This window comes from Nycticebus coucang, chromosome 8, assembly GCF_027406575.1.
Source record: "Nycticebus coucang isolate mNycCou1 chromosome 8, mNycCou1.pri, whole genome shotgun sequence".
Classification (NCBI taxonomy): Eukaryota; Metazoa; Chordata; class Mammalia; order Primates; family Lorisidae; genus Nycticebus; species Nycticebus coucang.
The window spans coordinates 76,824,126-76,838,068 of record NC_069787.1 but is presented as its reverse complement, the minus strand read 5'-3'; the positions used below and the strand labels follow the sequence as shown (position 1 = coordinate 76,838,068).

The 13,943-nt window shown below is 39.6% G+C and overlaps 1 pseudogene; it reads left to right on the top strand.

The window, feature by feature from the left end:
• The first annotated feature begins 650 nt into the window (after nucleotides 1–650).
• Nucleotides 651–11,999, top strand: LOC128591369 (glyceraldehyde-3-phosphate dehydrogenase-like; annotated as a pseudogene).
• Nucleotides 12,000–13,943: the final 1,944 nt, after the last annotated feature.

Here is a 13,943-nt window from a genome sequence, read left to right as displayed (position 1 = left end):
AGGGAATACAAGAGAAAGGTATCAGGGGTATCCAGTCTGTGTGGGTGGGCATGGAAAAGGCATAGCCTGTGAGGCTTCAGAGGACCAGGCCCCTAGAAGAGCATAGTCAGGGAGCCACAGCTGCCTGTAAGGAACAACCTCCAAACTCTACCTCCAGGGGTCACTCACTCCAAATTCCAGACTCCAGCAGAGAGCACCCAGTTGGTCCAGAGCTCAGACTTTGCCTGGGCCGGGGCCGATTAGGAGGACCTATACCAGGGGTGAGAAAACTTTTCATGTGAGAAGGCCACATTACTTTAACTGTAATCAAATAAGGCCATATACAAGAAAATTCAATTAGGTTTCTTTAAAATGTACATTGTTTTTGTTAAAATCTAACTACTATTACCCAATAATTTAAAAAATGAAAGCTATTTGTTATAGGCAGGCATTGTGGTGAGTGCCTATAGTCCCAGCTACTTGGGAGGCTGAGGCAAGAGAATTGCTTAAGCCCAAGAGTTTGAGTTTCCTGTGAGCTGCGATGCCACATCACTCTACCAAGGGCGACATAATAAGACTCTATCTCAAAAAAAAAAAAAAAAGCTATTTGTTAATTTTAAAGTTAGCTAACATGGGAGCCACTGGCCAGGGAAAAAAACAGGGAGGAAAGCATGTCCCCCATGCGGCTGCAGCAGGAGGGAGTGGTGCCCGGAGCTGCCGGTAACAGCTGAGCCACAATCCATGACTGTGCCTGCCTGGACTTCGTACAAGCAGCACTGAAACCCATGATCCGCGCCCAGTGCCCACCAGGCCTCCGCACACCCTGACCAGGAACTCTGCACAACCCTGTGTCCTCCCTCCTATACCCTCCCTGCCTCCACACCGGCCTGCACGTCTGGCCAGGGACTCTGGTAGCCGTGTGCCCTCCGGAGCCCTCCCTGCCTCTGCACGGAGACTTTCTCCTGGCCAGAGACTGCTAGAGCCTTGGGCTTTCTGTGGCAAAGTGACTGGGCACCAGGCACCCCTAGAACTGTGTGCGCCACCATCCTGTTGCTGGATCTGGGTGTGTCACACTCCGGGGCTACTCTCACAACCAGAACTCCATGGCTGGGGCAGCCCCAGAGGAGCTACACAGGGTCACTCCCTACAAAGATAGCAACAATACAGTGATCCCGCTGGGGTCTAATATTGGAGAGTTGCCTCCCCAACTCTGAGGACGGCCAGAGGCAATGGTGAAAAGCAATCATGAGGCAAAATCAACGGAAAATCTCTGGCAATATGAATAATCAGAGTAGATCAACTCCCTCAAGAAACAATGAGGCAGACACATCACAAGATCCCATGCACAAATAGCTGAGATGACAGAATTCGAATTCAGAATCTGGATAGCAAATAAGATCAAATTAGAATTCCAAGCAGTAACCCAAAAGATGTCTCAAGAATTCAACAAATTCAAAGACCAAATGACCAAAGATTTTGACACATTGAGACAAGAAGTTGCAGCCCTCAAAGATCTGAGAAACACAGTAGAATCCCTCAGTAACAGAAGGGAGCAAGCAGAAGAAAGGGTTTCTGACATTGAAGACAAAGCTTTCAAACGCTCCCAAACTCTCAAAGAGGAAGAGAAATGGAGGGCAAAAACAGATCACTCTCTCAGAGAGCTTTGGGATAATTAAAAAAAAAATCAATATTCATCTTATAGGGATCCCCGAAAGCAATGAAGTGGCTTCACAAGGCACAGAGTCTCTTCTCCATGAGATTATGAAAGAGAACATTCCAGACATACCAAGAGATTCTGAAATTCAGATAACAGTTTCAGAACTCCAGCACGACTCAACCCGAATAAGACATCCCCCAGACACATCATAATTAATTTCACTAAAGTTAATATGAAGTAGAAAATTCTGAAAGCAGCCAGACTAAAGAAAACCATTACCTACAAGGGGAAGAATATCAGAATAACTGCAGATCTCTCTGCTGAAACCTTTCAAGCTAAAAGAGGATGGTCATTGACTTTTAATCTCCTAAAACAAAGTAACTTTTGACCCAGGATCCTGTACCCAGCTAAACTGAGTTTCATTTATGATGGAGAAATTAAATACTTTAATGACATTCACATGTTGAAGAAATTTGCCATAACTAAACCAGCTCCCCAGGATATTCTCAGACCTATCCTCCATAAAGACCAGCATAATCCTCCACCATAAAAGTAAACCCATCCAGAAAATTTTGATCAAATTCTAACTTCCACAGTTGCAAAAGGATTAAAAATGTCCACCGGACTCTCATAAGGCTTATGAATATTCTCAATTAATGTCAATGGTTTAAATTGTCCTCTAAAGAGGCACAGGTTGGCTGACTGGATACAAAAACTCAAGCCAGATATCTGCTGAATACAAGAATCTCATCTTACATTAAAAGGCAAATATAGACTCAAGGTGAAGGGATGGTCATCTATACTTCAGACAAATGGAAAGCAGAAAAAAGGAGGCATTGTAATCCTATTCACAGATGCAATAGACTTTAAACCAACCAAAATAAGGAAGGATAAGGATGGACAGTTCATATTTGTTAAAGGTAATACTCAATATGATGAGATTTCAATTATTAATATTTATGCACCCAACCAGAACGCACCTCAATTTTTAAGAGAAACTATAACAGACACCAGCAACTTGATGTCCTCTAGTTCCATAGTAGTTGGAGATTTTAACACCCCTTTAGCAGTGCTGGATAGATCCTCCAAAAAGAAGCTAAGCAAAGAAATCTTAGATTTAAACACAACCATTCAATATCTGGACTTAACAGAAATCTACAGAACATTTCATCCCAACAAAACTGAATACACATTTTTCTCATCAGCTCACAGAACATACTCCAAAATTGATCACATCCTAGGCCACAAATCTAACCTCAGCAAATTTAAAAAAATAGAAATTATTCCTGCATCTTCTCAAACCAACATGGAATAAAAGTTGAACTCAATAACAATAGGAATCTGCATACCCATACAAAAACATAGAAGCTAAATAACCTTATGCTGAAGGATAGATGGGTTATAGACGAGATTAAAAAAAAAAATCACCAAATTTGTGGAACAAAACAACAATGAAGACACGAATTATCAGAACCTCTGGAATACCTCAAAGGCAGTCCTAAGAGGGAAATTTATAGCACTGCAAGCCTTCCTCAAAAAAACAGAAAGAGAGGAAGTTAATAACTTAATGGGACATCTCAAGCAACTGGAGAAGGAAGAACATTCCAACCCCAAACACAGCAGAAGAAAAGAAATAACCAAAATCAGAGCAGAATTAAATGAAATTGAAAACCAAAGAATTATACAACAGATCAATAAATCAAAAAGTTGGTTTTTTTTTTAAAAATCAATAAAATAGATAAACCTTTGGCCAACCTAACCAGGAAAAAAAGAGCAAAATCTCTAATTTCATCAATCAGAAATGGTAAAGATGAAATAACAACAGATGCCTCAGAAATTTTAAAAATCCTTAATGAATATTACAAGAAACTTTACTCTCAGAAATATGAGAATCTGAAAGAAATTGACCAATACTTGGAAGTACACCACCTACCAAGACTTAGCCAGAACGAAGTGGAAATGTTGAACAGGCCTATATCAAGTTCTGAAATAGCATCAACTATACAAAATCTCCCTAAAAAGAAAAGCCCAGGACCAGATAGCTTTACATCACAATTCTACCAAACCTTTAAAGAAGAACTAGTGCCTATATTAGTGAACCCCTTTTAAAATATAGAAAAAGAAGGAACACTACCCAACACATTCTATGAAGCAAACATCACCTTGATCCCTAAACCAGGGAAAGACCCAACAAGAAAAGAAAATTATAGACCAATATCACTAATGAATATTGACACAAAAATACTCAATAAGACCCTAACAAACAGAATCCAACAACACATCAAAAAAATTATACACCATAACCAAGTGGAATTTATCCCAGGTTCTCAAGGCTGGTTCAATATGTGTAAATCTATAAATGTAATTCAGCACATAAACAAACTCAAAAATAAAGACCATATGATTCTCTCAAGTGATGCAGAAAAAGCTTTTGATAATATCCAGCATCCCTTCATGATCAGAACACTTAAGAAAATTGGTATAGAAGGGACATTTCTTAAACTGATAGAGACCATCTACAGAAAACCCACAGCGAATATCATATTGAATGGAGTTAAATTGAAATCATTTCCACACAGATCAGGAACTAGGCAAGGTTGCCCATTGTCTCCATTGTTCTTTAACATTGTAATGGAAGTTTTAGCCATCGCAATTAGAGAAGAAAAGGCGATCAAGGGTATCCACATAGGGTCAGAAGAGATCAAACTTTCCCTCTTCACAGATGACATGATTGTATATCTGGAAAACACTAGGGATTCTACTACAAAACTTTTAGAAGTGATGAAGGAATACAACAATGTCTCAGGCTACAAAATCAACACCCATAAGTCTGTAGCATTTATATATATCAACAATAGTCAAGCCGAAAAACAGTCAAGGACTCTATTCCTTTCACAGTAGTGCCAAAGAAGATGAAATATTTGGGAGTTTATCTAACAAAGGACGTGAAAGATCTCTACAAAGAGAACTATGAAACTTTAAGAAAAGAAATAGATGAAGATGTTAACAAATGGAAAAACATACCATGCTCATGGCTGGAAGAATCAACATTGTTAAAATGTCCATACTACCCAAAGCAATATATAATTTTAATGCAATTCCTATTAAAGCTCCATTGTCATATTTTAAATATCTTGAAAAAATAATACTTAGTTTTATATGGAATCAGAAAAAACCTCAAATAGCCAAAACATTACTCAGAAATAAAAACAAAGCAGGAGGAATCATGCTACCAGATCTGAGACTATACTATAAATTGGTAGTGATCAAAACAGCATGGTACTGGCACAAAAACAGAGAGGTAGATGTCTGGAATAGAATAGAGAACCAAGAGATGAATCCAGCCACTTACCGTTATTTGATCTTTGACAAGCCAATTAAAAACATTTAGTGGGGAAAAGGTTTAACAAATGGTGCTGGGTGAACTGGCTGGCGATCTGTAGAAGACTGAAACTGGACCCACACCTTTCACCATTAACTAAGATAGACTCTCACTGGATTAAATATTTAAACTTAAGACATGAAACTATAAAAATACTTGAAGAGAGTGCAGGGAAAACTCTTGAAGGAATCAGCCTGGGTGAATATTTTATGAGGAGGACTCCCCAGGCAATTGAAGCAGTATCAAAAATACACTACTGGGACCTGATCAAACTAAAAAGCTTCTGCACAGCCAAGAACACAGTAAGTAAAGCAAGTAGACAGCCCTCAGAATGGGAGAAAATATTTGCAGGTTATACCTCTGATAAAGGTCTAATAACCAGAATCCACAGAGAACTCAAATGTACTAGTAAGAAAAGACCAAGTGATCCCATCTCAGGGTGGGCAAAGGACTTGAAGAGAACCTTCTCTAAAGAAGACAGACACACAATCTACAAACACACACAAAAAAGCTCATCATCCTTAATCATCAGAGAAATGCAAATCAAAACTACTTTGAGATATCACTTAACCCCAGTAAGAGTAGCCCACATAACAAAGTCCCCAAACCAGAGATGTTGGCGTGGATGTGGAGAAAAGGGCCCACTTCTACACTGCTGGTGGGAATGTACACTAATACGTTCCTTTTGGAAGGATGTTTGGAGAATACTTAGAGAGCTAAAAATAGACCTGCCATTCAATCCTATGATTCCTTTACTAGGTATATACCCAGAAGACCAAAAATCACAACATAACAAAGACATCTGTACCAGAATGTTTATGGCAGCTCAATTCATAATTGCTAAGTTATGGAAGAAGCCCAAGTGCCCATCGACCCATGAATGGACTAGCAAATTGTGGTACATGTATACCATGGAATATTATGCAGCCTTAAAGAAAGATGGAGACTTTACCTCTTTCATGTTTACATGGATGGAGCTGGAACATATTCTTCTTAGCAAAGTCTTCCATTCTTCCAGGAATGGAAGAAAAAGTATCCAATGTACTCAGCCCTACTATGAAGCTAAATTATAGCTTTATATGAAGGCTATAACCCAACTACAGCACAAGAATATGGGGAAAGGGCCAAGGGAGGAGAAGGGAGGGGGGAGGTTAGAGTGGAGGGAGGGTAATGGGTGGGGCCACACCTACGGTGCATCTTAGAATGGGTACAGGTGAAACCTACTAAATGCAGAATACAAATGTCTACATACAATAACTAATAAAATGCCATGAAGGCTATGTTAAATAGTTTGATGAGAATATTTCAGATTGTATATGAAACCAGCATATTGTACCCCTTGATTGCACTAATGTACACAGCTATGATTTAACAATAAAAATAAATAAATAAATAAACAAAAAACACAACCTTAAAAAAACAATAAAGTTAGCTAACCTTTTAATGACTTTGTATGTCTGCTTTTTGTTGGGAAGCATTTAAATTTGGTTGTAGGATGGAGGCCCACAGTTTCAGTTGCTCCTCTAGATGGGTATCAGTCATTTGTGATGTTAAGGGCATCTTGATTTGGATTAGGTGGTAGAATATAGATTAACAGCAGTAAGCAGTAAGTGGTTGAAAAGCAAGAAAGAAAGCAGTGCCCGTAGCTCAGTGGGTAGGGCGCTGGCCACATACACAGAGGCTGGTGGGTTCAATCCCCACCCGGGCCAGCTAAAACAAAAACGACAACTACAACAACAACAAAAATAGCTGGGTGTTGTGGCGGGTGCCAGTAGTCCCAGCTACTTGGGAGGCTGAGGCAAGAGAATCGCTTATGCCCAAGAGTTGGAGGTTGCTGTGAGCTGTGACACCATGGCACTCTACCCAGGGCGACAGCTTGAGACTCTGTCTCACAAAAAGAAAAAGAAAGAAAGAAAAGCAAGAAAGCATTTCTTGGGCATGTTGCCAAAGGGCATTCTACCACATTTTTTCCATATTTCAACTGGATCTTTCTTACCATCAAACAATGACTTTAAAATGTCATCTATTCATCCCAACAAAACTGAATACACATACTTCTCATCAGCCCATGGAACATACTCCAAAATCGATCACATCTTAGGTCACAAGTCTAACCTCAGTAAATTTAAAGGAATAGAAATTATTCCTTGCATCTTCTCGACCACCATGGAATTAAAGTTGAACTCAGTAACAACAGGAGTCTGCATACTCATACAAAAACATGGAAGTTAAATAACCTTATGCTGAATGATAGCTGGGTCAGAGATGAGATTAAGAAGGAAATTGCCAAATTTTTGGAACAAAACGACAATGAAGACACGAATTATCAGAACCTCTGGGATATCGTAAAGGCAGTCATAAGAGGGAAATTTATAGCACTGCAGGCCTTCCTCAAGAGAATGGAAAGAGAGGAAGTTACAACTTAATGGGACATCTCAAGCATCTGGAAAAGGAAAAACATTCCAACCCCAAACCCAGTAGAAGAAAAGAAATAACCAAAATTAGAGCAGAATTAAATGAAATTGAAAACAAAAGAATTATACAACAGATGAATAAATCAAAAGTTGGTTTTTTTTAAAAGGTCAATAAAATAGATAAACCTCTGGCTAACCTAACCAGGAAAAAAAAGAACAAAATCTCTAATATCATCAATCAGAAATGACAAAGACGAAATAACAAAAGACTCCTCAGAAATTCAAAATATCCTTAATGAATATTACAAGAAACTTCATTCTCAGAAATATGAAAATCTGAAGGAAATTGACCAATACTTGGAAGCACGTGACCTTCCAAAACTTAGCCAGAATCAAGTGGAAATGTTGAACAGGCTAATATCAAGTTCTGAAATAACATCAACCATACAAAATCTCCCTAAAAAGAAAAGCCCGGGACCAGATGGCTTCATGTCAGAATTCTACTAAACCTTTAAAGAAGAACTAGTACCTATATTACTCAACCTGTTCCAAAATATAGAAAAAGAGGGAAGACTACCCAACACGTTCTATGAAGCAAACATCACCCTCATCCCCAAACCAGGAAAAGACGCAACAGTAAAAAAAATTATAGACGAATATCACCCTGACTATAGATGCAAAAATATTCAACAAGATCCTAACAAACAGAATCCAGCAACACATCAAACAAATTATACATCATGACCAAGTTGGTTTTATCCCAGGGTCTCAAGGCTGGTTCAATATCCGTAAATCTATAAGTATAATTCAGCACATAAACAAATTAAAAAACAAAGACCATATGATTCTCTCAATTGATGCAGAAAAAGCTTTTGATAATATCCAGCATCTCCTCATGATCAGAACACTTAAGAAAATTGGTGTAGAAGGGACATTTCTTAAACTGATAGAGGCCATCTACAGCAAACCCACAGCCAATATCATATTGAATGGAGTTAAATTGAAATCATTTCCACTCAGATCAGGAACCAGATAAGGCTGCCCCTTGTCTCCACTGCTCTTTAACATTGTAATGGAAGTTTTAGCCATCGCAATTAGGGAAGAAAAGGTGATAAAGGGTATCCATATAGGGTCAGAAGAGACCAAACTTTCACTCTTCGCAGATGATATGATTGTACATCTAGAAAACACAAGGGATTCTACTACAAAACTCTTAGAAGTGATCAAGGAATACAGCAGCATCTCAGGTTACAAAATCAACATTCATAAATCTGTAGCCTTTATAAATACCAACAATAGTCAAGCTGAACAAACAGTTAAGGACTCTATTCCATTCACAGTAGTGCCAAAGAAGATGAAATATTTGGGAGTTTATCTAACAAAGGACGTGAAAGATCTCTATAAAGAGAACTATGAAACTCTAAGAAAAGAAATAGCTGAAAATGTTAACAAATGGAAAAACATACCATGCTCATGGCTGGGAAGAATCAACATGTTAAAATGTCCATACTACCCAAAGCAATATACAATTTTAATGCAATCCCTATAAAGCTCCACTGTCATACTTTAAAGATCTTGAAAATATAATACTTCATTTTATGTGGAATCAGAAAAAACCTTGAATAGCCAAGACATCACTCATAAATAAAAACAAAGCAGGAGGAATCACACTACCAGACCTCAGACTATACTATAAATTGATAGTGATCAAAACAGCATGGTACTGGCACAAAAAGAGAGAAGTAGATGTCTGGAACAGAACAGAGAACCAAGAGATGAATCCAGCTACTTACCGTTATTTGATCTTTGACAAGCCAATTAAAAACATTCAGTGGGGAAAAGATTCCCTATTTAACAAATGGTGCTGGGTGAACTGACTGGTAACCTGTAGAAGACTGAAACTGGACCCACACCTTTCACCATTAACTAAGATAGACTCTCACTGGATTAAACATTTAAACTTAAAACATGAAACTATAAAAATACTAGAAGAGAGTGCAGGGAAAACCCTTGAAGAAATCGGTCTGGGTGAGTATTTTATGAGGAGGACTCCCCGGGCAATTGAAGCTGCTTCAAAAATACACTACTGGGACCTGATCAAACTAAAAAGCTTCTGCACAGCCAAGAACACTGTAAGTAAAGCAAGCAGACAGCCCTCAGAATGGGAGAAGATATTTGCAGGTTATGTCTTTGACAAAGGTTTAATAACCAGAATCCACAGAGAACTCAAACGTATAAGCAAGAAAAGAACAAGTGATCCCATTGCAGGCTGGGAAGGGACTTGACGAGAAACTTCTCTGAGGAAGACAGGCGCATGGCCTACCAACATATGAAAAAATGCTCATCATCTTTAATCATCAGAGAAATGAAAATCACAACTACTTTGAGATATCATCTAACTCCAGTTAAGATTAGCCTATGTCACAAAATCCCAAGACCAGAGATGTTAGCGTGGATGTGGAGAAAAGGGAACACTTCTACACTGCTGGTGGGAATGCAAATTAATACATTCCTTTTGGAAAGATGTTTGGAGAACACTTAGAGATCTAAAAATATATCTGCCATTTAATCCTATAATTCCTCTACTAGGTATATACCCAGAAGACCAAAAATCACATTATAACAAAGATATTTGTACCAGAATGTTTATTGCAGCCCAGTTCATAATTTCTAAGTCATGGAAAAAGCCCAAGTGCCCATCGATCCATGAATGGATTAATAAATTGTGGTATATGTACACCATGGAATATTGTGCAGCCTTCAAGAAAGATGGAGACTTTACCTCTTTCATGTTTACATGGATGGAGCTGGAACATATTCTTCTTAGTAAAGTATCTCAAGAATGGAAGAAAAAGTATCTAATGTACTCAGCCCTACTATGAAACTAATTTATGGCTTTCACATGAAAGGTATAACCCAGTTATAACCTAAGAACAGGGGGAAGGGGGAGAGGGAGGGAGGGGAGGAGGGAGGATGGGTGGAGGGAGGGTGATTGGTGGAATTACACCTGCGGTGCATCTTATAAGGGTACATGTGAAACTTAGTAAATGTAGAATATAATGTCTTGGGCGGTGCCTGTGGCTCAGTGAGCAGAGCGCCAGCCCCATATACCGAGGGTGGTGGGTTCAAACCCAGCCCCGGCCAAACTGCAACCAAAAAATAGCCGGGCGTTGTGGCGGGCACCTGTAGTCCCAGCTACACAGGAGGCTGAGGCAGGAGAATCGCCTAAGCCCAGGAGTTGGAGGTGAGCTGTGTGATGCCATGGCACCCTACTGAGGGCAATAAAGTTAAATTCTGTCTCTACAAAAAAAAAAAGAATATAATGTCTTAACACAGTAACTAAGAAAACACCTGGAAGGCTATGTTAACCAGTGTGATGAAAATGTGTCAAACGGTCTATAAAACCAGTGTATGGTGCCCCATGATCGCATTAATGTACACAGCTATGATTTAATAATAATAAAAATAATAATAAAATAAAATGTCATCTACTGCTCTCTGGTCCTCTGTTCAACAGACAGCCACATCTTCTTGGACAGTGCCAGCTGCATCCCTGAGGCACTGTGCTGAAAGTGAAGGTCGGAGTAAACGGCTTCGGCTGTCTTAAGCACCTGGCCACCAGGGCTGCTTTTAACTTTGGCAAAGTGGATATTGTCACCATTGATGACCCCTTCATTGACCCCATCTACATGGTCTACATATTCCAGTATGATTCCACCTATGACAAGTTCTATGGCACTGTCAAGGCTGAGAACGGGAAGCTCGTCATCAATGGACATCCCATAACTTTCTTCCTGGAGCAAGATACCCCCGAAATCAAATGGGGTGAGGAGGGAGCTGATTGTTGTGGAGTCCACTGGCATCTTCACCACTATGGAGAAGGCTGAGGCTCACCAACAGGGGAGTGCCAAAAGGGTCATCATCTCTGCCCCTTCTGCTGATGCTCCCATGTTTCTGATGGGTGTGAACTACAAGAAGTATGAAAACAATCACACCAATGTCAGCAATGCCTCCTGCATCATCAACTGCTTAGCCCCCCAGCCAAGATCATCTATGACAACTTCAGCATCATGGAGGGACTCACGACCACAGTCCATGCCATCACTGTTACCTAGAAAACTGTGCATGACCCGTCTGGGAAAATGTGGCATCATAGCTGCGGGGCTCTCTAGAACATCATCCCTGCCTCCAATGGTGCAGCCATGACTTTGGGGAAGGTCATCCCCAAACTGAATGAGAAGCTCATTAGCATGGCCTTCCATGTCCCCACTGCCAACGTGTCCGTTGTGGATCTGAGCTGCCATCTGGAGAAGGCTGCCAAATATAATGATATCAAGAATGTGGTGAAGCAGGCATTGGAGGGCCTCTTCAAGGGCATCCTGGGCTACACTGAGCACCAGAACATCTCCTCCAACTTCAACGTGACACCCATTCTTCCACCTTTGATGCTGGGGCTGGCATTGCCCTCAATGATCACTTTGTCAAACTCATTGCCTGGTATGACAATGAATTTGACTATAGCAACAGGGTGGTGGACGTTATGGCCCACATAGCCTCCAAGGAGTAAGTGTTCCTAGACCGCCAACCCCAGCCAGACCATGAGAGGAAGAGAGAGACCCTCAGCTTCTGGGGTGCACCTGCCTACTCAGTCCCCCAACTCACCGAGACTCTCCCCTCAACACAGTTTCCACATCAGGCCCCCTGAACAGTGGGAGAGACAAGGGAACCCCATCTTGACAGGTTCCCTGTACTCAGCCAAAATAAAATAAAATAAAATAAATAAATAAATAAATAAATAAAATGTCATGTGGCTTAGCACCCATACCACAGTGGTTACTGCGCCAGCCACATACACCAAGAGTGGCAGGTTAGAACCCAGTCCCATCCAGCTAAACAACAATGACAGCTGCAACAGAAAATAGCCGGTGTTGTGGTGGGCACCTGTAGTCCCAGTTGGGAGGCTGAAGCAAGAGAATCGCTTAAGCCCAAGAGTTTGAGGTTGCTGTGAGCTGTAAGGCCACAGCATTCTACTAAGGGTGACATAGTGAGATTCTGTCTCAAAAAAAAAAAAAGAAAAATAAGAAATAAAATAAAAAATAAATAAATAAAATGTCATGTACTGAGAGCTCAATCAATTTCACCTGTAGTTCTTTAGGTGCCTTGGTGATATCAACTAGGTGAGGCTGAAATGCTAATTTGAATTTGATGTCAAGATTCTCAAAGTCAATGAACCTTTCATTGTATTCTCTAACTAATAGTTCTGTAATAGCTTCAAATGATTGGCATAGGAGTGTATCATACTGCTCATCAGTGACCTTTACTAACTGGGGAAAATGGTTATCTGAAATTTCCTTTTGAAGAGATGTCTTGAAAAAAGATAGCTTTTGTTGAAATGCTTGGATTTTTTGCCACATATCACATATGGACTTAGTTTTATCTTGCAAAGGAACATTCAAGTTGTTTTGATTTGACACGATATCACACAGAAATGCTGCATTCCCATAAAAAATCTTCTTTTGATAATTTGCATTGCTGATTCTGTTCTTCATAATGTTTAACTATCTGTTCTCACAGAGATGAAATTTTAGATAACATCTGTCCCTGTAATAGCCAATGCACTTTAGAATGACAGGGAAAATCTACACTGAATGCCTCATCATCAGATTTAGCATGCTATAAAACTGACAATGCCCTGTTAAATTTGCATGAATGTAGTTATAACTTGCTGCAAAGTGTCACTTAAAATAGTGGTTTTAACACAGAGATTTTGCAGATGCAGGGTACAATGAAAAAAAATGAGAGCATCTGGATTTATTAATACTACTTTAAAATCTGAACAATAAACCCTTCATGGTTTCCTGTCATGGAAGGTGCACTGTTTGTACATACACTCACTAAATTTACCCAATTCCATCCAACTTCAGGACATTTATCTTGAAAGTTTTTGAAGATATCTATTCCTAGTATTCTGTTTGCAAGAGTGCCCAAAACAAGAAACTCTTAATAGCAAAGAAAATCTTCTGATATGACCTGAATGAAGTATAAAACCTGCACTGAGTCAGTAGTATCAGTTGATTCATCCAAAGCGATTGAATAATGTATATTTTCCTTTAGAAGTATTGCATGAAGTTGTTCTTTAAAGAAATTAAATTGAAGGCTAATTCATGCTGCCAATCAGTTATGGTTCTCCTTGAAAGGGGCAATTGTTTGCACACATACTTTGAAATGTTGTTGGGGTCTAAGCATCTTACAACTTTGACAGTGCATTCTTTCACAATTTCTACATCACTGAGTGGCTTCCTTCCCCCCCTGAGTTTATAAGCTACTAAGTTGCTACAATGGCATTATTTCCAGGTTTAATCGCTGCTTGAAGGACTTGCCTTTATTTTTGCTTTTTATCTTTTAATTTCTGCTTCTTGGAAGGCTGAGTGAAGAGAATCAGTTGAGCCCAAGAGTGTGAGGTTGCTGTCAGCTATCATGCCATAGCACTCTACTGAGGGCAACAAAGTGA